The following is a 23,285-nucleotide window of genomic DNA, read 5'->3' as shown; positions in this document are numbered from 1 at the left end:
TTACACGGTTAATGGCGGCATCCGTGAGTAGAGGGGCGCTCGTGGCGGTGGTGGCTTGGCCATGGGTGGCGGCGTTTTGCTCAGCCATGGAGGGAAGTGTTTGTTGCAGAGATGGAGGAAGAAGAAGTGAAGGAGGAGAAAGGGAGAGAGATGTTGAGTGAGAGGGGAGAATGGGAGAGTGAGAGCGTGAGGGAGTGAATGGGGGAGAGAGAGTGTATTGAATTCTGATCGGTGTGGGGTGGGGCCCACATGGAAAGAGAGTGTGATCAGAAATTTGAATGTGTGGTGAGGATGAGAGGAAAAATAGATATTTTGAATGAGTGGTTAGGAAGAAAAAGGAATAAAGAATATTCCTTTGTGATGCTTGATAGGCTAACATAAGTAAATAACAAAGGTGACTTGTTAGAGCAGGTCATCTCTTCATTGAAGAAAGAGATAAATAAAGAGTAGAAATTATTAAGATTAGCGTCAGGAACATCATTCCCTCGAAACTCGAAGTCAGAGAAGGTTCAGGAACATCATTCCCTCACTTTTTCTCCAAACTTAAAGTAGCGTCAGCACGCATCCCAAAACCTGGGAGACATCGAACAAATTCACCTCGAAGGTGACATACAAAACAACGACAACACTTATATATCTAGCAATCATCTCCAAATAAACCTAGATACCTCGCTTAGGCTAGTGCGCTAGGCACTGAAATCCAAATCCTAACTCCATCGCTTACATGAACGACCTGACAGTGTCGTCATGCTCTCACAAAAACAGCTGAACCATAATAAACACGTCCATAAATCATCATGCTAGTACCATTCAAATCTCATCGCATGGCTCATCGGCCAACTTTCTCATATCCAACATCATTCGATCAACAGCTTAGAAGCAAATCATCATCTTAAAATCTAACAATCCATCATTGTCATCTCCTTATTCGAAACTATCCTCATTCAAACAACACAATCAATCTTCTACCTAGTCACGGATCAAATAACAACTTTTCTTAAGTCTGAACTCTCTACACAAGTCAGAATTCATTCCCTTTAAGATCAAACCATATACTATACCTTAAAGGACTTAACCTGAAACTCATCTTCAAATCTTTAATCTTCTAAGATTTAATTGCTATCGTTATTACTAAAACCATTAAATCTCTTATTCATACCAAATCCTCAACTCTCAAGGTCATTCTTAATCCCAAAGGAAACTTTGAATTGAAATTTGTCCCATCATCCTCATACATGATTTGGAATAGATTCCAAAGAAAGATAATATATATCTTCTCTCCAACCAGTTTTTTATAACATAAGTCTTGAAAGCCATAGAGTAAGAGATAAACATTACCATTCTAATTTAATCTACCGATTTATAAATTTAAGCTTTAGGAAGGACACTCAATTTCTTAAAGAGGATAAATTTAAAATCACAGCAGACAACAAATCAAATCAAATATTTCATTCGCAATCAAGTAATAAAAACAAATCAATAAGAAACCACAACAAATCATAACTTACGAAGTCAACTATATGTTGTAAACTAATTAAATCAAAAGCAACACTGACATTGCCTAGCAGAGAAGGGCGGAAGATTGTGATGAATATGATAAAAAAAAGGCCAGAACCCCATATCGATAGTCATATTCTACAGCGACTCTTAGTCACACCCAAGCCTATATGTGATGGCTGCCTTAGACACTTTTCAAAGGTCTTTCTCCCTGTGCAGGTCCCAACAAAACAACTATAAAAGAGGTTTTTGATCTCTTTCTTCACATTGAAGAAGGTTTACTTAGTAGATATGGTAAGGCGAAAGCCTAGCAAATAAAATCGTGGATTAATATTCATCATCTTCTGCCAAATTACTTGAATTGTTAGTCAAAAAAAGTACTTCAATTAATTCACATAACCAAAAAAATCATGGATAGCATCCTTTTATGCCAGACTCTTAACACCATGAAATTGAATGAAGAAAATAATAGACGAAAAATGTTGTTTGCTTTGGAAAATGAATGATGCAAATAAATAAATATAAAGAACTCCCAATCATCTCAAAATTATTTACCTCAATATGCATTGGTTCATTTCGCTCTAGAGACATAGGCACTGACTGGTCTTCTGGCTTTCATCAGCAATTATACACTCCCCAAATCCACCTTGAATTTGGATTTGCAAAATTTGACTTCTTGGTTTCTTGCTCAAGTGGGCACCATCACTCAAAATCTTAGTAGTGCAACAAAGTTCAGCAAATTAAGAATCAAAGCCTGCCTGCATGAGATTACTGAGTGCTAGAAATCTGCACAGCAGACTTACTAAAAGCAACGCCCCAAAAGATACTTGGGCCAAACAGAAAATCCCCTGAAAACCAAATAGAAAGAGATCTTTAGTTAAGTAAGCTTAGAACCACTAAAGCTTTGAATTTTACTTGCAATCTCCAATCATCAAGAACATAAAAAAATTTGTAAAGAAGAACAAAAATATTCGACTCATAAAGAATGGACTGGGCGAGCCCCTAGGGGGGCAACGCCCAGTGTGTAGCTCGCCCCAAGGCGAGGGCCTGGCCTTAGGATGGGCCTCAGCCTCGGAGGCCCAATTGGCCCAATAGGTAGCACCCAAGCTCTATAAATAGGAGGTAGTTACCAATTGTAAGAGACTTTTTGGCTCATTTAATGAAATTACACATGAAATTCAGCATTCTCTCTCTCATTCTCATTCTCTCAAGCATAATTCTCTACTCTCTAGGCACTATACCTATCCTCAATGTTCATTCCGAGAACATTTGGCGCCGTCTGTGGGGACTGTAAACTTTCTACTCCCATTCACGTGGATTGATTGTGCTAGAAGCTACCTCAGATTACGATTCGGCAGTTCTCGAGCTTTCCTATTCTGATTCTGTGACCGGCGTTCGTTTTTCGATCGAGTTTGCGTCATTCCTGGTTCAGATGGAGACGCAACGCAGGAGGCAGCATCATTCACCAGTGCGACAGCGAATTTCGCCGCCTCGGCGGCCTCATCGGGTCGTCCTAGATTCTCCGATACGAACGGCGGGAGTATAGCCGCCTTCTCCTCCTCCATCACCACCACCACCTCCTCCATCGCCTTCGCAGGTCGGATCTCTGGAGCACTCACCAGGAAATTCACCTACTCCAGAGCAACAACCGGCGGTGACACAGGAGCAATGGCGCCATATGATGCGCGACATTGGAAACATTCAGCAGCGGAATGAACATCTGCAAGCTCAGTTGGATTTCTACCGCCGCGGGCAACAAGATGATGGAAGCAGGGAAGCGGATTCCGTAGCTGAGTTCCGTCCGTTCTCGGAGGACGTTGAGAGTGTGGCAATTCCAGATAATATGAAAACGTTAGTTCTGGATTCTTACAATGGAGATTCTGATCCGAAGGATCATCTTCTGTATTTCAACACGAAGATGGTGATAATTGCGGCATCAGATGCGGTGAAGTGTAGGATGTTTCCATCAACGTTCAAATCGACGGCGATGGCATGGTTCACAACTTTGCCGCGCGGATCGATTTCGAATTTCAGAGACTTCTCATCCAAGTTTCTAGTGCAATTCTCGGCGAATAAGAATCAGCCGGTGACGATCAATGACCTATACAACATTCGCCAACAAGAAGGAGAGTCACTGAAGGAATACATGGCAAGGTACAGCGCTGCATCGGTCAAGGTAGAGGACGAGGAGCCTCGAGCCTGTGCTCTAGCATTCAAAAATGGTTTGTTACCGGGAGGGTTGAACAGCAAGTTGACGCGCAAACCAGCACGTTCGATGGAAGAGATGCGTGCTCGCGCCAGCACTTATATTCTTGACGAGGTGGACGATGCTTTCAAAAGAAAGCGCGCGAAACTGGAAAAAGGCGACACGTCACCCAAGCGCGCAAAAAAAGATAAGAACGGCGAAGACAAGGGGGATGGCAAGCAGCAAAGACAAGATAAAGGGAAGGCGGTATTGAGGCCGACCAAGGAGCAGTTGTATCCACGGCGTGATGATTATGAACAGCGCCGGCCATGGCAATCTAAGTCTTATCGCCAGCGGGAGGAAGCTGACATGGTGATGAACACAGATTTAACGGATATACTCCGCGAGGCGAGGGGTGCAAATCTAGTGGATGAGCCAGAGGCTCCAAAATATCAACCATGGGACGCCAATCCCAAGAAGTGGTGTGAATACCATCGGTCCGCTGGGCACGACACGGATGACTGCTGGACTTTGCAACGGGAAATTGATAAGTTGATAAAGGCGGGATATCAAGGAAATTGCCAAAGCCAGTGGCGCAACAACGGCGATCACAACAAAACGCATAAGCGAGAGGAGGAGCGAGCGGACACTAAGGGCAAGAAAAAGCAAGAATCAGAGGCTATCGCCACAAAAGGGGCTGATGACACGTTCGCTCAACACTCAGGACCGCCCGTAGGGACCATAAACACCATCGCCGGAGGATTCGGCGGTGGTGGTGATACCCATGCGGCACGGAAACGCCATGTTCGTGCGGTCAATTCAGTTCATGAAGTTGCTTTCGGATTCGTGCACCCTGACATAACAATCTCGATGGCAGATTTTGAGGGGATAAAGCCTCACAAGGATGACCCAATAGTAGTGCAATTAAGGATGAATAGTTTCAATGTTAGAAGGGTACTCCTGGATCAGGGTAGCTCGGCTGATATTATCTATGGAGATGCATTTGGCAAGTTGGGCCTGACTGATAATGATCTGACCCCATATGCGGGAACCTTGGTAGGTTTTGCGGGTGAGCAAGTAATGGTGCGAGGGTTCATTGATCTAGACACAATATTCGGGGAAGATGAGTGTGCCAGGGTTTTGAAGGTAAGGTATTTGGTTCTCCAGGTGGTGGCATCTTACAATGTCATCATTGGGCGAAATACATTGAATCGCCTTTGTGCTGTGATTTCGACAGCCCACTTGGCGGTCAAGTACCCACTAAGCAACGGAAAGGTTGGTAAGCTGAAGGTGGACCAGAAATTGGCGAGGGAATGTTATAACAATTGCCTCAACCTGTATGGCAAGAAGAGTGCGCTGGTTGGGCACAGATGTTACGAAATTGAAACTTCGGATGAAAATCCTGATCCGCGTGGCGAGGGGCGAGTGAACAAACCCACGCCAATTGAGGAAACAAAGGCGCTAAAGTTTGGCGATCGCACTTTGAAGATTGGGACTAGATTGACGGACGAGCAGGAGACTCGCCTATCAAAGTTGCTAGGCGAAAACTTAGATTTGTTTGCTTGGAGCTGCAAGGACATGCCCGGAATTGATCCAAACTTCATCTGCCATCGATTAGCATTGAATCCAAGTGTCAAGCCAGTTTCACAACTCAGGCGGCGCTTGGGCGGAGATAAGGGAAAAGCGGTTCAACAAGAGGTTGACAAGTTGCTGGCGGCAGAGTTCATCAGAGAGGTGAAGTATCCGACGTGGTTGGCGAACGTCGTGATGGTGAAAAAGGCGAATGGAAAATGGCGAATGTGCGTGGATTACACAGACTTAAACAAAGCATGCCCAAAGGATTCATATCCCGTTTGGGCTAAAGAATGCTGGGGCGACCTACCAAAGAAATAATGGATAGGGTTTTTGCTGGGCAGGTGGGAAGAAACATGGAGGTTTATGTCGATGACATGATTGTTAAATCAGTGCGTGGTTTGGACCATCATCAAGATCTGGAGGAAGCATTTGGCGAGATAAGGAAGCACAATATGCGCCTCAACCTGGAGAAATGCTTTCTGGAGGAAGCATTTGGCTGATTTTGTGGTTGAGTTGACCCCAGACCGGTTTGAAAGAGTGGACACTCAGTAGACACTCTTTGTAGATGGATCCTCCAATAGTAGCGGCAGTGGTGCGGGAGTAACGTTAGAAGGACCGGGGAATATAGTATTGGAGCAATCGCTGAAATTCGAGTTCAAAGCAACAAACAACCAGGCAGAATACGAAGCTCTCATCGCCGGATTGAAGTTGGCACGGGAAGTAAAGATTGGAAGTTTGTTGATAAGAACGGACTCGCAGTTGGTAGAGAATCAAGTAAAGGGAACTTTCCAGGTCAAGGATCCCAATCTGATCAAGTACCTCGAGCGGGTGCGGTATTTGATGACGCTTTTTCAGGAAGTTGTAGTAGAGTATGTTCCTCGGGCAGAAAACCAGCGGGCCGACGCGTTGGCCAAATTGGCGAGTACGCGAAAGCCCGGCAACAACAAAAGTGTGATTCAGGAAACACTCGTGTACCCCAGCATTGAAGGCGAGCTCATGGCATGTGTGAACAGAGGGGCGACGTGGATGGGACCCATATTGTCTATCTTGGCGGGGGATCCAGCGGAAGTAGAGCAATGTACGAAGGAACAACGGCGAAAGGCGAGCCACTATATCCTCATTGATGGACACCTGTATCGCCGTGGTTTTTCGACGCCATTGCTAAAATGTGTACCGCCAGAAAAATACGAAGCGATAATGTCTGAAGTGCATGAAGGGGTGTGTGCAAGCCACATTGGGGGAAGATCTTTGGCTTGCAAGGTGTTAAGGGCGGGATTCTACTGGCCCACCCTCAGGAAAGATTGTATGGACTTTATGAAGCGGTGCAAAAAATGTCAAGTGTTTGCTGATTTGTCTAAGGCACCGCCAAAAGAGCTGGTAACGATGAGCGCCCCATGGCCTTTCGCCATGTGGGGTGTGGACTTGGTAGGACCTTTTCCGACCGCCAGGTCGCAAATGAAGTTTATATTGGTAGCGGTGGACTACTTCACTAAATGGATTGAAGCCGAACCTCTGGCCGAAATAACCTCTGCAAAGATAGTCAACTTTTATTGGAGACGTATCGTTTATAGGTTTGGGATCCCAAGGTCGATCGTATCTGACAATGGGACCCAGTTTTCAAGCAACCAAACAAGGGAATTTTGCAAGGAAATGGGTATACAGATGAGATTCGCCTCTGTGGAGCATCCGCAAACGAACGGGCAAGTAGAATCTGCGAACAGGGTAATTCTGCGTGGACTAAGGCGACGGCTTGAGGAAGCTAAGGGAGCCTGGCTGGATGAACTCCCAGTGGTACTATGGTCGTACAACACCACTGTGCAATCTACTACAAGAGAAACCCCCTTTAGAATGACTTATGGGGTAGATGCCATGTTGCCGGTGGAAATTGACAATTTCACATGGCGAACCCAGCCAGATTTTGAAGAGGAGAATCAAGCCAATATGGCGGTGGAGTTGGATCTCCTGTCTGAAACACGTGACGAGGCGCACATTCGAGAAACGACGATGAAGTAGTGCGTGGCCGCCAAGTACAATAGCAGGGTTCGCGTTCGAGATATGCAGGTTGGCGATCTGGTCCTAAAGTGGCGGTCAGGAGCCCCGGGAAACAAGTTGACTCCGAACTGGGAAGGGCCTTACCGCATTATCAAAGTTCTTGGTACAGGGGCCTACCACTTGGAGGAGCTTGATGGAAGGCGACTACCCAGGTCGTTCAACGGTTTGAGCCTGCGTTATTACTACAGTTGATTGTGAGCACAGTGTATTCGCCAAAGATAGATGTTTTCAATGTACCTCGGAACTCTCCATTGTAGCAAAAGCGTACTCTTTTTCTCCGAAAGGAGTTTTTTAATGAGACGCATCATCAATAAAACGAAAATTCATGAAATTCGTGTCTAAAAATCCCTGGGATTCCCTGACGGTCGGAATTGCCGATCGACACAAAGAATTACGGCGATCACTAGGTGGGACAAGCTTGATCCCCAAAGGGGCTTGCTGGAACCCTGAATGTGGTGGCGATTCCACAAATGGCCTTTGACGCCTGGGAATCGCCCCCCGGAAAGTCTGACGTGATCGCCGGTCCCGTAAACAATGTGCTGGGTAAGTCTCGCCAGAATACGACGAGCGCCATTAACTAGGCAAAAGTCTTGGGACCCCCAAATGGCCATTGGGACCCAAGCATCGTAAGCCCCGAGCGGGCAAAGCCCCGGGCGAAGCCCTCAAGAGTGGAGGCCATTTATCCCTTTGTGGAGAATGTTTAAAGTCTTGGGGGAGAAATCCAAGCAACAAGCCCTAGTTAAAATTAACGCACAGAATCGTTAGGCGTAATTCAATCACATGACGCGTGAAAAATAGCGCAGGATATAAGGTCGGCGAATGAATAAGGTGGAAGGCGAGTGCTTAGTCGCTCAGGATGTTGAGTATTTTATTACTCCGGGCGTCAGGGCTTTTAAACTATGAATCCATTCCCAAGGCGATTTGCGAAGTAACGACCAAAAGATGTACGGCGAAAGCAATCCAACAAAATTTACAATTTATTCGGAGATAATATAAAGCTATGACGAGGGGTTGTTTATATATAGGAATGACGGAAAGTGCATTACAGAAGGCAGTAAAAGCTAAGTAAAATTAAAGTTACACTATTCATTATTTCTTTCTTCTTCTCCTGCTCCTTCTTCTTCTTCTTCAGCTGCCGTCCAAAGGTGTTGGTCAATCAGAGGAGTATCGTCAGGACCAACCAGTCCTTCAGCGGTGATCTCCTTCATTACCCCCATGGCGCTGAAATCAAGGTTCGGGAACAAATGCTGGGCCTGGTCTTTGGCGAGGTAGAAGCCGCGCTCGCGATTGTCATAGGCAATGTCAGCGGCTTGTTCTCTCGCCTCAGTAGCTTTGGCCGTCTCCATCACCCCACGACCACAAGGGAGACGGGGCGGTGCCAACCGCGGCGCATAAAATCTCAAAGCACCGGATGAAGGCCCAGGCGTTGGGGTGAAGTTGACAAGGAGCCGCGTTGATGTCGCGGAGGACGGTTTGGACAAAGGGCGAGAAAGGAAGCCTGATTCCAAGCTCGCCAAACATGTATTCGTACGCAAAGAAAAAGTGGGATCTCTTTACGTCGCCATTAAGCTTATGAAGCCAGGGGCGGTCCCCAAAACTGCAGGTCCAAATCCTGAGTTTGGCGTTAAACTCATCATCGTCAGACAAACCACCCAGGGTGCTCACGAATTGCACGATGAGATCACTATCTTGGAAAATGGAAGGTTGGTCTATGGCTTCGTGGGTGGGGGCTCTTTGAACTGGAAGGGGCAGAGTGGCGAAGGTTTTTAATCGGTAAGGAGGGATCTCCGAGACCTCTAAGCGGAGGCCGCCGGCTGCGGTGGAGTCAGGGTCACTACTGGAAGAGGAAGAGGGGTGGTTAGGGGAGTTAGGGGGGGAGTGATTAGGGGAGTTAGGGTTTGAAGCCATTTTTAGACAGTGAAATGGAAAGAAGGAAAGGATGAGTATATATATGATGCAGAGATAAGGGCAGTAGGACTCACCGGAGAAGGATGTGAAGAGTGGGTAGCGGAAAGGATGATAAGCGACGGCTCCAGAACGGAAGTTGGCGGAGGGAGTTTGGTAAGCGATTAGGGAAGTAAAGAGAGGTCTCGGAAAGGGATGATTGTAGGGAAGAAGGGTTTTTATAGGAAAAGGGGGGAAGCTGGAAGGGTGACGCGTGTTGGACGCGTGTGAAAGGTTGGAAGTCATGATGGTTTTTGGAAAGTGGGTCGCGTGTAATGAGGAGTTACTGCGCACGATGGGACAGTTATGAAAAGTGAAGTGACGGTTCCGGAGAAAGAGGAAAACGGATGTAACTGGCGCATCACGTGGAGCAGGTAGGGATTTGAAAGGTTTTTAAAATAAGAGAAAGCGTGAAAGGCCTCGCCACCAGGAAAGCCAAACGCCATCGCCCGACAAGTAATACCAGCATTAAAGTTTAGCCACTCGCCAGGGACATTGCCAGCCCATGCTTGGGTGATCAGTACACGATCAATGCCTGCCACCTTCCTCGCCGGCGAAAGATCGCTCACCTACTACAACAAATCGCCAGTACGGAGCAGTCGTTCTCGCCGCGTGTGGACTTGTGGACTTGCCGGTTTGGGTTGTTCGCCGAGACCCAAAAATGCTTGTTTCTTTTTGCTTACGCCATGTCGGCAACGTAGTTTACTCATTTTTTCTCAAAGCCATGTTGGCAGCTTAGACCCCAGTGTACTATAGGGAACATGTGAAGGCATTAAAAGACACACTTAGCTCTCATACTTCGAGCTCGGTGTCTTGTGGGCTAGTGGACTGGGCGAGCCCCTAGGGGGGCAACGCCCAGTGTGTAGCTCGCCCCAAGGCGAGGGCCTGGCCTTAGGATGGGCCTCAGCCTCGGAGGCCCAATTGGCCCAATAGGTAGCACCCAAGCTCTATAAATAGGAGGTAGTTACCAATTGTAAGAGACTTTTTGGCTCATTTAATGAAATTACACATGAAATTCAGCATTCTCTCTCTCATTCTCATTCTCTCAAGCATAATTCTCTACTCTCTAGGCACTATACCTATCCTCAATGTTCATTCCGAGAACAAAGAAAAATACTCATGATATGAAAAAAAAATAATTCTAGTGCCAATTTGAAGCTCTAGTAACATTGGGGAAGAGATGGAGGAATGAACATAGGATGTTGCTATTTAAAAAAATGCACGGCCAAATTTGTGGGGGAAAATAGGGTTGGAAATTTGAATTGCACTTTGACTGGCTGTTACACAAATCAGAGTTAATTGAGTGTGATTAAGAGATAAAATTCAAACTCAAAAAGTTGTTTTGAATGACTAAAAGTAAGTATATTAGTCATTGCATATAAAAGAAACATAATTAACAACTTTGCTAATGGATGCTAAATTAAGGAATCGGCATAAAGAAATTAGGGATTGAGTATCTTTCCAATTCAAACGTAATAAATTTATCAATTCCGGGAGTATTACCCGTTTGAGCAGAGTGTGAATAATTATCAATTTATCAAAATTGCTCATATTTTGAATAAATGTTTTTTAAAATATATATCTTTTTTTCCTAATTTATTGAGTCATCAATATGGACCAATGAAAATCAAAATTTGAAAAATATCGTAAGAACCAATAAGTGTAAAACATGTGGCATTTAGGTTAAAAAAAGATATGTTTTTTTTTGAACGGTTAATTGAAAAATAATTAAAATCATATATCTCTTTTTTTTTTGACAGGTAAAATCATATATCTCTCATAGTATCCATTCACGTTCAAAACAAAAGTATTCATCCATCAATGTAAAAAAGGAATTAGTAAAATATGCTTCATTTTTACTTTTATTTTTTTAAACAGTTTATTAAAAAAAATTAAAATCATATATCTTTGAATTGTAGTACTATCCGTTCACGTTTAAAAAAAGAATAATGATTCATAGACATCTAAATAGTAGAAACACCCCAAACACCCCTTTTTTCTGCGGATTTGGCCAAATAATACACTGAACTAACCACCTAAATACACATGACTAACCATAAAGCATATAACCGTGTAAAGTTGAAATTCCTAAATTAGGGATTTGGCCAAATAATACACTGAACTAACCACCTAAATACACATGACTAACCATAAAGCACAGAACCGTGTAAAGTTGAAATTCCTAAATTAGGGATTTGGCCAAATAATACACTGAACTAACCACCTAAATACACATGACTAACCATAAAGCACAGAGCCGTGTAAAATTGAATTTATGAATTTCAACTGAGTTTACACGGTTATGTGCTTTATGGTTAATCATGTGTATTTAGGTGGTTAGTTCAGTGTATTATTTGGTCAAATCCGCAGGAAAAAGGGATGTTTGGGGTGTTTTTACTATTTAGATGTCTATGAATCATTATTCTTTAAAAAGAATTTAAAAAATATAGCATACATTCATCAATTAAATTTGCTTTAAAAAAAAAGCATTATTCAAATATGCATCTTTTTGACTTTTTCTTAAACGGTAAATTGCAAAAGAAAATAAAATTGATTGTTATATCTTTGAGGTATATGGCATTCACGGCAAAATTAAAATATCATTCATCAATGATGACATCTTTTGTTAATATATTCCTAATTAAACGTGATTTAATTTTTTAATTTATAGAGTCATCAATAGGGATTAATGAAAACTAATCAATGTGGATCAATTAGAATAAGACATTTGGAAATTCAATGGTATCAACCAATAGAATGAATACATGTGGAAATTAAGTAAAATGTGGCCCACTTTGGTGGATGAGCTTTATATATTATTAAGACGTAAGCAAAATAGATTTGATAACTAATGATCCTAAATGACATATAAAGATGTATTTAAATTTCGTTTTCAACGATTCAAATTCAATATGCACAATACAAACATTGAAGAAAACTTAATTTGGTAATTAATGTTTATTTGTTTTTTACTTCGATATCACACTCAAATCGATGCATATGGAAATTATTCTTGCAAAGACTCTCACACTTACTCAAAATGACTTTAATCATTTTTATATACTTTAAAGCTGAATTTCAATTCCAAGTTAAAGTATTCAAATTATAAAACTGCTATAAAGCTAATATAGAGAAGTAAAATACAGAACTGATGTTTATTTATTATTCACGTGCATTCTTCAATTAAATTTCATGATTGTTTCAAATTCATTTCAGACACTATTTCACATTTTATGTATCATTATTGTCCATATGAAAGCTACATTTAAATTCCAATTTATAAATATTTAAGAAAGTAATATTTGGTAACTGATTATCTTTTTTTTTTCGACAAAAGAGAATAGAATAACATTAAAAATATAGTAGTCATTACAACACACGTCTAGACAAACAAAAGGAAGCAAAAATCTAAACTACACTTACGGCAAAGAATGCCAAACAAGAAAAGAGTTGCAGCTAGTGAAACTAGAAAGAACAAGCTGTAGAAGTACTACAAGGCCACAAGCAGAGAAGAATTGAACCAGCTGCAGCAGCAAAAAATAGACTCGGCCCATGTGACAAAAACGCACAACAGTGGCAATGCAGCAGTTGAAAAATCACGAGCAAAGCCTCAATTCCAAACCAGAGCCGAAGTAGACAACATAGTAGCGCAAAGGAGACCCATAGAAACCGCGACACCAGAGTCACCTGCAGCACCCAAAAACAATTTTGCAGCAAGAGGGAAAACATGTCCCTCAAGACCACCAAACACGAGCAACAACACATGGAGGGAGGGAGCTCGAGAGGATCAAACCCAGCGAGGAGAACCAGCGCCTTCCATAACAGAAGTTTGCTGCCAGAAGCCAAGCTGAGAATACTTCAAGAAAGCAAGCACAAAGCGAAACACCAGCTGAAAATGCAGTAAAAAGCTGCCCCAAGGAAAGCACCTACAACACATCTAACTAGCAGCAAGATATCAGGGATGTAATCAGCTAGTTTCTAATCAAAGACCAGATTTCAGATTGCCTATTACAGCCAGATTTGGCAAGATAATCCGCCAAGTTGTTTGATTCGCTGAAAATGTGCGAAACTCCTAAACAATCAACTTCAATACAAAGGGAGTCAATAAGGTTGAGGTCTTGAATCAATTTCCAAGGCCTATTAACTCTATTATTTACCCAGCCTGCAGCGAGTGCAGAATCGCTCTCAATAAGGATATGTCTAAGCTGGAATTGACCACAGAAAATGAGTGCGTAAAGAATAGCTTTCACCTCAGCTTCAAAGGCCCAAAGCTCCCCTATAGCTTTTGAAAAGATGCCTCTGATTTGTCTTCCTGCATCTTTGATAATTCCTCTGATGCCACTCTTCCCGGGAGTGCCATGAGAAGATCCGTCGACGTTGAATTTTAAAGTCCCTATCGGTGGTGGTGTCCATTGATTACTACGGATTTTTACCTTTGGAGCTTTCAATCGAATGTCCACAAAGTTCAACAGGAAATCACTGCTAGCATATGGACATTCTTTCCAACATGCTTTAATCCACCAAGATAGTCGAGATATATGCAAGTCCCAAATCAATTCCATACTGAATTATTTATCCTGAAAAATGAATTCATTGCGACCCAGCCAAATGGACCAACATAACGAATAAGGGATCAGTTCCCATAAGCCCTTATCAGATATTGCTCTCAAATCAGTCCATTCATCCAGCAGACCTTGAATAGAGCCCGGGCTGCACCACGCCACACCTTCGCGGTTGAGAACGTTGTACCATAATGGACATGTCTTGCCACAAACAAGCATCAAATGGTGAACTGATTCGACTTGTAAACCACATAAACTGCAGCGGCCTTCGTTGTCCAAAACTATCCCCTCGCTACTAAGTTACCCTTGACAACTATTTTGTTATTTACCGTTTGCCACAGGAAATGTGACACTTTTGCGGGGATGATTTTGTTAATCCGTTTGGGGATGTTCCAAGAACCTTGTATAGGAGATAAAAGACGTGTAAGATCAAGTTTTGATCTAGTAGTACAACTCTATGTTTTGATGATAAAAAGTTAACTATTAAGTATGAACAATTATGGTACTCTAACGTTGTTTTTCTAAGTGTCCAAATGACAGGCCAAGATTCTGGTTCTGTAACACCCCGATTTCGGTGGCGTCACTTTAGTAACTCAAGGATAAAATAAAGCGGAAAAGCTGGTATTATTTTTTTTTGATTTGTTTAAATAAAAAGACTTGTCGAAATAAAGACTCAACCCAATCGCGATTAACAGCGATTAATATACAATACAAGCACAGCCCTCGCTGCAACTAAAAACATTGTCACGAGTGTCCTCAAGTGACGAAAAGTAACATCAAGTAACTAAAGGTATTGCCCAACGGCAACCAAGTGCGACTCATAAATGGAGTCATAAGTTTTATAAATACAGTCCTCCGAAAAGTAAGTCAGCCCAAAACGGCTTCCAAAAAGACTTCTTACGTCCGACTACTCCATGCGATTCCCATCTACGGAGAACCACACTGAAAAGCAATCTGTCGGAAACTACCCTGTCCCCAAAGTGCAAATGAAAATCAGAGCTATGACATTAACACGCAACCTTAGTAGGCTATAAAACACCCATACTCTATACTTCCATCATCAACCCTCATCTGATCATGCATTCGATCCGGGTCCTCGTCGAAACTTCAGTAATGGTCATTACGCTCCTGGTCCTCCTCGAGTGACGAATCATCACTAATCGTCTGACGGACGCCTGGCAGCAGGCCGACCGCCCAAACACAAACATACAAACAAAGCCAAGGCGCGGGGGTCAACTCACAGAATATAATAAATAGTACAAGCAACATGTGAAGAATAAGGGGGTATATATATATATGTTGTATATATACTTATATGTTCTGTATTGCCTACCCTAAGGTATATACATGGCCTGTTATCAATGCTCCAATAAACAATTCAATATCTACTATCTCCACAGTTCAATAAGCAATATCTCGACAATTCAATAAGCAATATCTCAACAATTCAATAAGCAATATCTCAACGATTCCAAATTGGGGCGCATGTATGCATGCAATATCAATTCAAACGACGATCCCAATAAATATGCATGTCGAGTCGATCTAACCCATTGGGTTGAACATAAGGACTCGCACACGCAGCAAATGACAACGCCAAGTCGGTTCGCTCAATGGAGTCGAACATAAGGACGTTGCGCGTGTCTAACGACTATCGCCGAATCGATCCAATCCATTGGATTGAATATAAGGATCCGCGCGTGTCGAAAGATTATCGCTGAATCGGTCCAATCCATCGGATTGAACTTGCGGACTCACGCGAGTTTATATGGTGATCGCTGAAACGATCCAATCCATTGGATTGAATATAAGGATTCACACGTGCCCGAGTGACTACCGCCGAATCGATCCAATCCATCGGATTGAATATAAGGATTCACGCGTGTCAAACGATTATTGCCGAATCGGTCCAACCCGTCGGGTTGAACATAAGGATTCGCGCCCGCTATGCCGAAGATACACTCTTGGTGTTCTTCATGAAGGCCAGTATATCGACCGTCCCAACCCCGAGTATATGCATGATGCAATATGTTTAGCTAAACATCGAATCGTCCTCACACATAAGTGTTTAACTACAAATTTCAATTTAAAGATACCCGAAGGTCAAAGTCGTCTTTGCGACTAGGTTGTGAAAAGCCGGAGTACATATTGCACTCAGTGACATTTCCATGGTCACTTTGGTTCATCCCCGTGACGACCATCAAATCATCTCAAGTTCAAGGCTTTACGACTATTTCCCGTTTTTCACAATCATTTCTAACTCTTAAATTTTCCTAAAGGTCTTGTTAATTAATCAAAGCATTTCAAGTTGATTTAATCAAGTTATGAGGTTTATTATCGAAATCCAAGTTCCATAAGTTCTCAAGTTCCAATTTCCAACTATTCAAAGCTTCCCAAATTCCCCAAATATAATCCCCGGGAAAAGTCTAAGTATTTCAAAAGGGCTAGATCTCAGACCTCAGGTCAGGACCTGCCTAGGGTTTCCTCTCAACCCGAAAGATCAACAAAATCAACTCAAATGTCCTACGCTCCGCAATCGCGTCAACACGCACAATTCGATATCTATTCCACAATATTCAGCTCTAAAGAGCGATGCAATAATAATATGGTGCGGAAATCATAAGACAGAAACCAGTAAACGACCGAAGCCTCTCAGAAAACGGAGACTGTAAGGCCCTAAGTTCAATTTGGAACAATTTTATGAAAGTTTGAATAAAATTGAAGTTTTAGCTAATGTTTGATAACTGGTAGATTAGAACTGTCAACTTGTGTGAATTTTTAGAGGGTCTTAACGACTTCATTTGGGAAACCTTCCTTCATGAGAGTTGTAGCCCTTCAAATCTAGAAAATTCTCCAAGTTGTTTCGAGTCAATCCGATATCGGTAGCTTCAGATATCCCCGTTTTAGTGAGCAAAGGTCCAGCTGCCCAGACCTTACGAGCTCTAACTTAAAACTTTGGGCTTAAGCCTTGGTTAATGCGTTATTTGGGTCGGTTAGTGAAGTTATGAGGTCATGATCAGGAGATTAAGAAGAGGCTAAGTGGGCCAAGTGACTTGGATGAGAAGGAAGGAGCTAGGGTTATGAAAATCCTAGCCCATTAGTGGTGATGCCGCAGCCTTGCAAAGGGAAAAGGGAGGAAGATTCTGACTTTTTTCTGAAGTAAAGAGTGATTAGTACCAATTAAACCCTTCCCCTTGCTCCTAAGAGGCCTCCACTCGTCACCCTTGCACCACCAGCAACCACCGCCCACCAAGGAGGAGGAGGAGACACGAGAAAGAGAGAAAAACCGCAAGGAAGGAGAGGAAACGCGAGAAGGAGAGGAAGCACGTGGAGGAAGGAGAATTTTGGACAGCAGAGGAAGCTCTTTCTATTCTTCACTTCTCTCCATCAAAATCCTGCTTCTTTTCATCTAAATTCATTCAAAACCCGAGGTAAGGGCTAGTTCTAGGAATGGGTAGGTTCTTTAGGGAATATGCCATGAATTGCCATGAGAAACAACTTGAGTTTTGGACTGTTTTTGCATGATTTCCTTTACATGCTTGCTTGCTGGAATTTTTCTCTTGAAAAGCCATGAATATGATCCTCAAACGTTGTTTATGATCTGAATCTATGATTTTATGCGAGTTGCCATGGTATTTGTTAAGTTTTGTGCTATTTTGCACTTGTTATAACATGATCCTTGCTAAATGTTTGGTTCTGAAATTTTGAGTGGATATTTTGGTTGTTGGGGGCTGTACCAAGATTGCCATGATCAAAGGGGAAGGAAGGAAAATTATTTTTGAAAACCATAGAGGCATGGGAGTTTCGCTGCCAGTTTCCTGTACTGGACAGCGGACTTCAGAGCCCCTTTTTACCTGTTTATGGTCATCAAATGAAAAAGTGATTAAAATGAAAGTTGTAGATTTTCGAAATATCTTTCCAGACATATAAAAATCATAATTTTTGGTTTAGTAATGTGATCTGGGGGTCGTGTTTAGTAACTGTCACACCTGCTGTTTTTCCTGTTCCGGACAGTTAGCTTTAAGGCCTAATATCACCTAATTCTGGGACTCAAATGAACAAGTGTGTCACTAGAGAGTTGTAGATATTTAAAATATCTTTCTAGAAAGGTATCATACGTGATTTTTGGTTGAAAGATGCATTCTGTGGCTCTATTTTTGTGAAAGTTGTTTCTGCTGTCAATATGTTGAAGTTGCGATGATATATTATGTATGAGTGAATGTTCTTGCGTACCTTTACGTGGATTATATTTATTTTCTCAGTTAATGGTTCAAGGGTCGCTCACCTAGCCGTAATTCCCTTGTAACCCGTGAATGTTGTGTTGTGAAGGTTGTTGTATAAAGAGTATGATAAGACTCTAGGATTGACTTTAGAGACTTAACAAAGAGAAAAGTGTAATAAACTCGCTTGCAAGTAAATGTGAATAATTTGGACATAGGTCAGGTAGACTATGGTCCATGAGAACGATGGTACCTTGCACGCGAGGGAGTTATTTGGGTTGACTGCGGTCTCCCGTGAACCTTGTGGGCCGGTGTGGCTTCACGTGATTTGGTTGACTGCGGTCACCGTGAACTTTTGTGGATCATTGCGGCTCCACGTGATTTGGTTGACTGCGGTCACCGTGATAATCGTGCCTCTGCGGAAGCACGAAGATGGCCATGGAAGTTTTGGTGGGTTGTGTGAAGTGAGATTCCGTTAGTAATTGACTCCTTCCCATAAAAGACATATAATGTACTTATATTATATATGTTGTTGTTGATTTTGTCATTATCATTCTTTTTGTTGGACCTGACCCTGCTGGTTTGCTATGTGTTTATTTGGGGGGGGTAGATGGTCGTGAAGATAATGGCGATGACTCATTCTTGGGAGTTGATGCTACGTGACGTGCCAATACCGGAGGACGACTACACTTCAGAGGAAGAGGCTAAGGAATAGGGTTTGGGTTGAGAGTCTTTTGTTTTCTGTTGGGGTTGAGAGTTTCCGAAGTGTTGGTATCGAACAATTTTATTGCTTAAATTCGAATGAACAAGTTTTGATGTAATCTTTATTTTCATTCAGGCCTTTGATTCGTACTCTTTACAGTTGGTTATTTAAAAAGTTTTACGATGTTGGTTACTTCCGCGTGTTTTTGGAAAGGTTATGTTTCAAGAGTTTTCGTAAAATGAAAGGTTTGTCATTAATTGAAGATTAATAAGTGAATCGACGAAAACTCTTTACGAAAATTGGTTAATTAGTTACTGTGTAACACTCGAGAAATCGGGGCGTTACAGAGACACACGTCTCATATAAGTTTACTCGGCCGAAGCCTCCAGAAAATATTTCGCAGTTCAAAGCGATAAACAATATCCAAGCAATATTCAATAACAAGCAATATTCTATATCAAGCAATATTCAAGTCGAATTTATAGACGCCTATAAATCAATAGCTAGTAAGTAAGTTGCCCTAACCTCGAGTTGTTCCAGTCTCGCGATGTAGGTCTCCCTCACAAGCTTGTTCAGTCAATCCCAAAGTTTCCACAATTGAACCTTTGGGCAAACAAGCAATAATGAATCAACACAAGTCAATACAGTCGAAACAATCCTAACTAATGTTCGACAAAGCTCAAGAAGCTTCAGAGTACAACATCTAGGCACGAATGGAAGGGCTTCCCCCGAATGGATGAGTTTTGACTCGATTCAAGTTTGGTACAAAAACACTTTATTCGCTAAAACGTGCATAACTCGAGCTACAGAACTCGGAATGACACGAAACCGGCGCCAAAATTTCGACAATTGAAAGAGCTACGCAATGGCTCAGGTCATAGAGACCTAAAAATTATTTTTGGACATGGTACCCAAGCAAATAGGTTTCGGCCCCTATGGAAAATAGGGTTTTCGAACTTTTTCTTCGATCTAAATCAATTCCTAGGTATTCTTAGGCGATATCTAGGCCAGGGAAACTCTCAGAAAAATTATCGGGTTGAAAACTGTCGCAGGGGTATTTTGGTCAATATTTTTAGCTCGGAAACTCAAAATCAAAATTTCGAAAAACAAATTTGATGAGCTCGATCCTAACGACATTTATAACAACTAATCCTACTGAAGCTAAGCTCAGTCGAGAGTTTTTGATCCAAAAAGCGGAACCTCTGTTAGGAAATGGGTATTTTCAGAAAACTGGACCTCTGCGACGATTCGGCAGGATTCAGTCGAAAACAACTGGATATTCATGCTCTAAAGCACGTAGGCAATAAGTTTATACACCAAAATCAGCTTATTTGGACAGTTTTACAAAAAGCTCAAAACTTTGAGCACAGAAAGACATAGAGAAAAGCGACAGAATTTACGATCAGAGGTAGGGAAAAGCATCAGTACCTCGAGGTCTACGCATAGCAACGAACGGAACGACGATCGGTCAAGAATTGGAAAAATCACTTTTCTCCTCCTTCCTCCTTGCACCCCTCGGCCGTGTGTGTGTGTTTGTGACTTTTTTTTTGTTTTTTTTTTTCATCTTTCATACTATATATAGGAAATGGAAAATGCGGAAAAATGAGAATTTCGCGATTCCGATTTTTCCTACTGATTCCAACGTATTTTAGACACGATAATCTTCCCGCTGAATCTTCTAATTCTTCAAAGAAATATCAGTATGCTTTTTGGTTTTCGAGGCCTGTTTTTAATGTGTACCGGCTAAAAAATGCACTTTATGATTTTGACCTCGAATGTTGAAACTTCCTTCTGAAGAAAGATTTGGAAAGTCGATTAGAGTGAGCGTACGCGGATGAAATCTTTATTTGAAACTCCAAATGGAAAAAGTCTTCATCGTCCGTAGATTTTAGGGTTTCTGAACTATCAGGGTTTCGGTTTCGGCAAACTTCCGAGTATTGGAATTTGACCTTCGTATATTCCAGGGTTGCGTATCGAAACGCTTGTCATGGAAAGGATTAAGAGAAATTCTGACATTCCTCTGAATATTTTTGGAATTAGTTCCTATAGTGCTTTAAGGGTAAATTAATCGTTTACTAACGCTCTTGCCCTAGGCATAAGCGAATAAGACTCACGCTATAACTTATATCGACTTTAATACTATTCTTAGCCTTTTCCTGAACTTTCTCCTTCATAAATTAATTCCGTTCGATAAACTTGTCCAGGTGTTCCTTCACGTTACATCAAACTAATCGTGAATAAGGAATTTCACTAATTTATTCCAAGCTTAAAAACTTGGGTCTCACAGGTTCTACTTCACATATTTCAGAAGCACAATGTTCAAAGAGTAACCTCTGCAACGCTTTCGCACGTACTATGTTCAATCTGAATAGTAGATCAAGCTTCTGAAGATCTGAAGATCATAAAGCTCTGATATGGATTCAGCTCACTAGAAGCTCTGAAGGATCAGACGCTCTGAAGGATCAGACGCTCTAAAGGACCAGAAGCTGAGTAGTGAAGATTCTGAAGTCCAAGAGTAAGCTGGCTCTAAAGACCAAGTACTTCTCCTCTGAGTCCAGAAGCAGAAGGTACAAAGGTCAGAGGATCCAAGCTTCCCTCTAACTCTGATCATCAAGCTTTACAAGTTCCAAGATGAAGCGTCACTTTGATCAGAAGTCAACAAGGATAAAGGTCGTGTCGCTATCCAAAGTACAAAAGTAATTGTACCATTCCTGACGACCCTACCTAACTGATTCAGCCACCACAGAACCTGGAAATTCCAGATCTGCCTTCCAACGGTAGCATTTCCATGCAACGTTCAAACCCTAATCCTTGGAGTATATAAAGAGGCTGAAGATTGAAAGATGCCGCCTAAGAAACTTATTCACGCGCAAGAAATATTTCAAATCTTCTTAGCAATCTTTTCAGATAGAACTAAGTGTGTTTACTATTAGCTTTCCAAGAAGCATTTATTTGTAAACCCAAAACCTTCAAACAGTTGTTTGTTTCACCTTTAGGAGATCAAGGTTGATCGGATCCTAGAGAAGACTAAGAGAGTGAATCTTAGGGATAGCTAAGTCAGTGTATTGTTTGTCACTTTGCAGGTAGCAAGTGCAGTTGTAACAAAACTCTGATTAGTGGATTGCCTTCATTCTAAGAAGGAAGAAATCACCTTAACGGGTGGACTGGATTAGCTTGAGGGATTTATCAAGTGAACCAGGATAAAATCATTTGTGTGCTTTCCTTATCTCTTATCTCTGCACTTTTATCATTGGTGTTTGAAGAGATTTATTTAAATCTCAAGTGGGTTGAGTTTTTAGTTGTAAAACGTTATTCAAACACCCCCCCCCTTTCTATCGTTTTTCATACCTTCAATTGGCATCAGAGCACAAGTTCTGATTACCACACCTAACAGTGTTCAGTGATCCGGGCTGGTGTGAAAAACTAAAATGGCTGCCACCATTGAAACGCAAAAAGATGTCTACAGTGCAAATCCTCCTATGTTTGATGGGCAAAGATTTGAATACTGGAAAGACAGGATTGAATGCTTCTTTCTGGGCTTTGATGCAGATCTCTGGGATATTAAAGTGGATGGCTACGAGCGTCCAGTTGATGTTGATGGCAAGAAGATCTCAAGATCAGAGATGTCTGCAGAACAAAAGAAGCTTTACTCACTGCATCATAAAGCCAGAACTATTCTTCTAAGTGATATTTCTTTTGAAGAATATCAAAAGATCACAAATCGTGAGTATGCTAAGGGTATCTTTGATTCATTGAAGATGACCCATGAAGGAAACAAGAAGGTAAAGGAGTCAAAGGCGTTGGCCTTGATTAGAAAGTATGAATCCTTCCAGATGGAATCCAATGAGTCCATTGAGGACATGTTCTCTAGATTTCAACTACTCATTGCTGGAATTAGACGTCTCAACAAGAGCTACACAACTGCTGATCATGTCATGAGAATTCTGAGAGGCCTTCCTGAAAGCTGGATGCCTCTGATAACTTCCTTGGAGCTCACAAGAGATGTTGATCAGAAGATTCTGGAAGAACTCATAAGCATACTGAAGTGTCATGAACTGAAGCGTTCTGAACATCAGGATCAGAAGAAGAAGTCTATAGCCTTGAAATCCAAATTTGAAAAGGCTAAAGCTCTCCAAGTAGAAGAAGAAGAATCTGAAGAAGCCTCTGAAGATTCTGATGAGCATGAGCTGACTTTGATCTCCAGAAGGCTTAACCGCATCTGGAAGCAGAGGCAGAGCAAGTACAAAAGCTCTGGAAAGTATAAAGGAAAGAATGAATCTTCTTCTGCTAAGAAGAAGTCTTCATCAAAGGAAGTCACATGCTTTGAATGCAAAGAATCAGGGCACTACAAGAGTGATTGTCCTAAGCTGAAAAAGGACAAGAAGCCAAAGAAGCATTTCAAAGCTAAAAAAGGCCTCATGGTGACTTTTGAAGAATCAGAGTCAGAGGATGTTGACTCTGATGGAGAAGTTGTTGAAGGACTCATGGCTATTGTCAAGAACAAAGAAGCAGAGTCAAACGAAGCAGCTAATTCTGAATCAGCATCA

General features: G+C 41.9%; 1 long non-coding RNA gene across 1 annotated transcript; it reads left to right on the top strand.

Moving 5' to 3' along the window:
- The first annotated feature begins 16,885 nt into the window (after positions 1 to 16,885).
- LOC130714499 (uncharacterized) lies at positions 16,886 to 18,887 on the top strand. Its single transcript, XR_009011297.1, has 2 exons — positions 16,886 to 17,246; positions 18,646 to 18,887. It is a non-coding gene; the product is annotated as an uncharacterized LOC130714499 (long non-coding RNA).
- Positions 18,888 to 23,285: the final 4,398 nt, after the last annotated feature.

This window comes from Lotus japonicus, chromosome 4 (assembly GCF_012489685.1).
Source record: "Lotus japonicus ecotype B-129 chromosome 4, LjGifu_v1.2".
NCBI classification, from domain to species: Eukaryota; Viridiplantae; Streptophyta; class Magnoliopsida; order Fabales; family Fabaceae; genus Lotus; species Lotus japonicus.
Note: the sequence above shows the minus strand (reverse complement) of the source record. Positions and strands in the feature narration are given on the sequence as shown.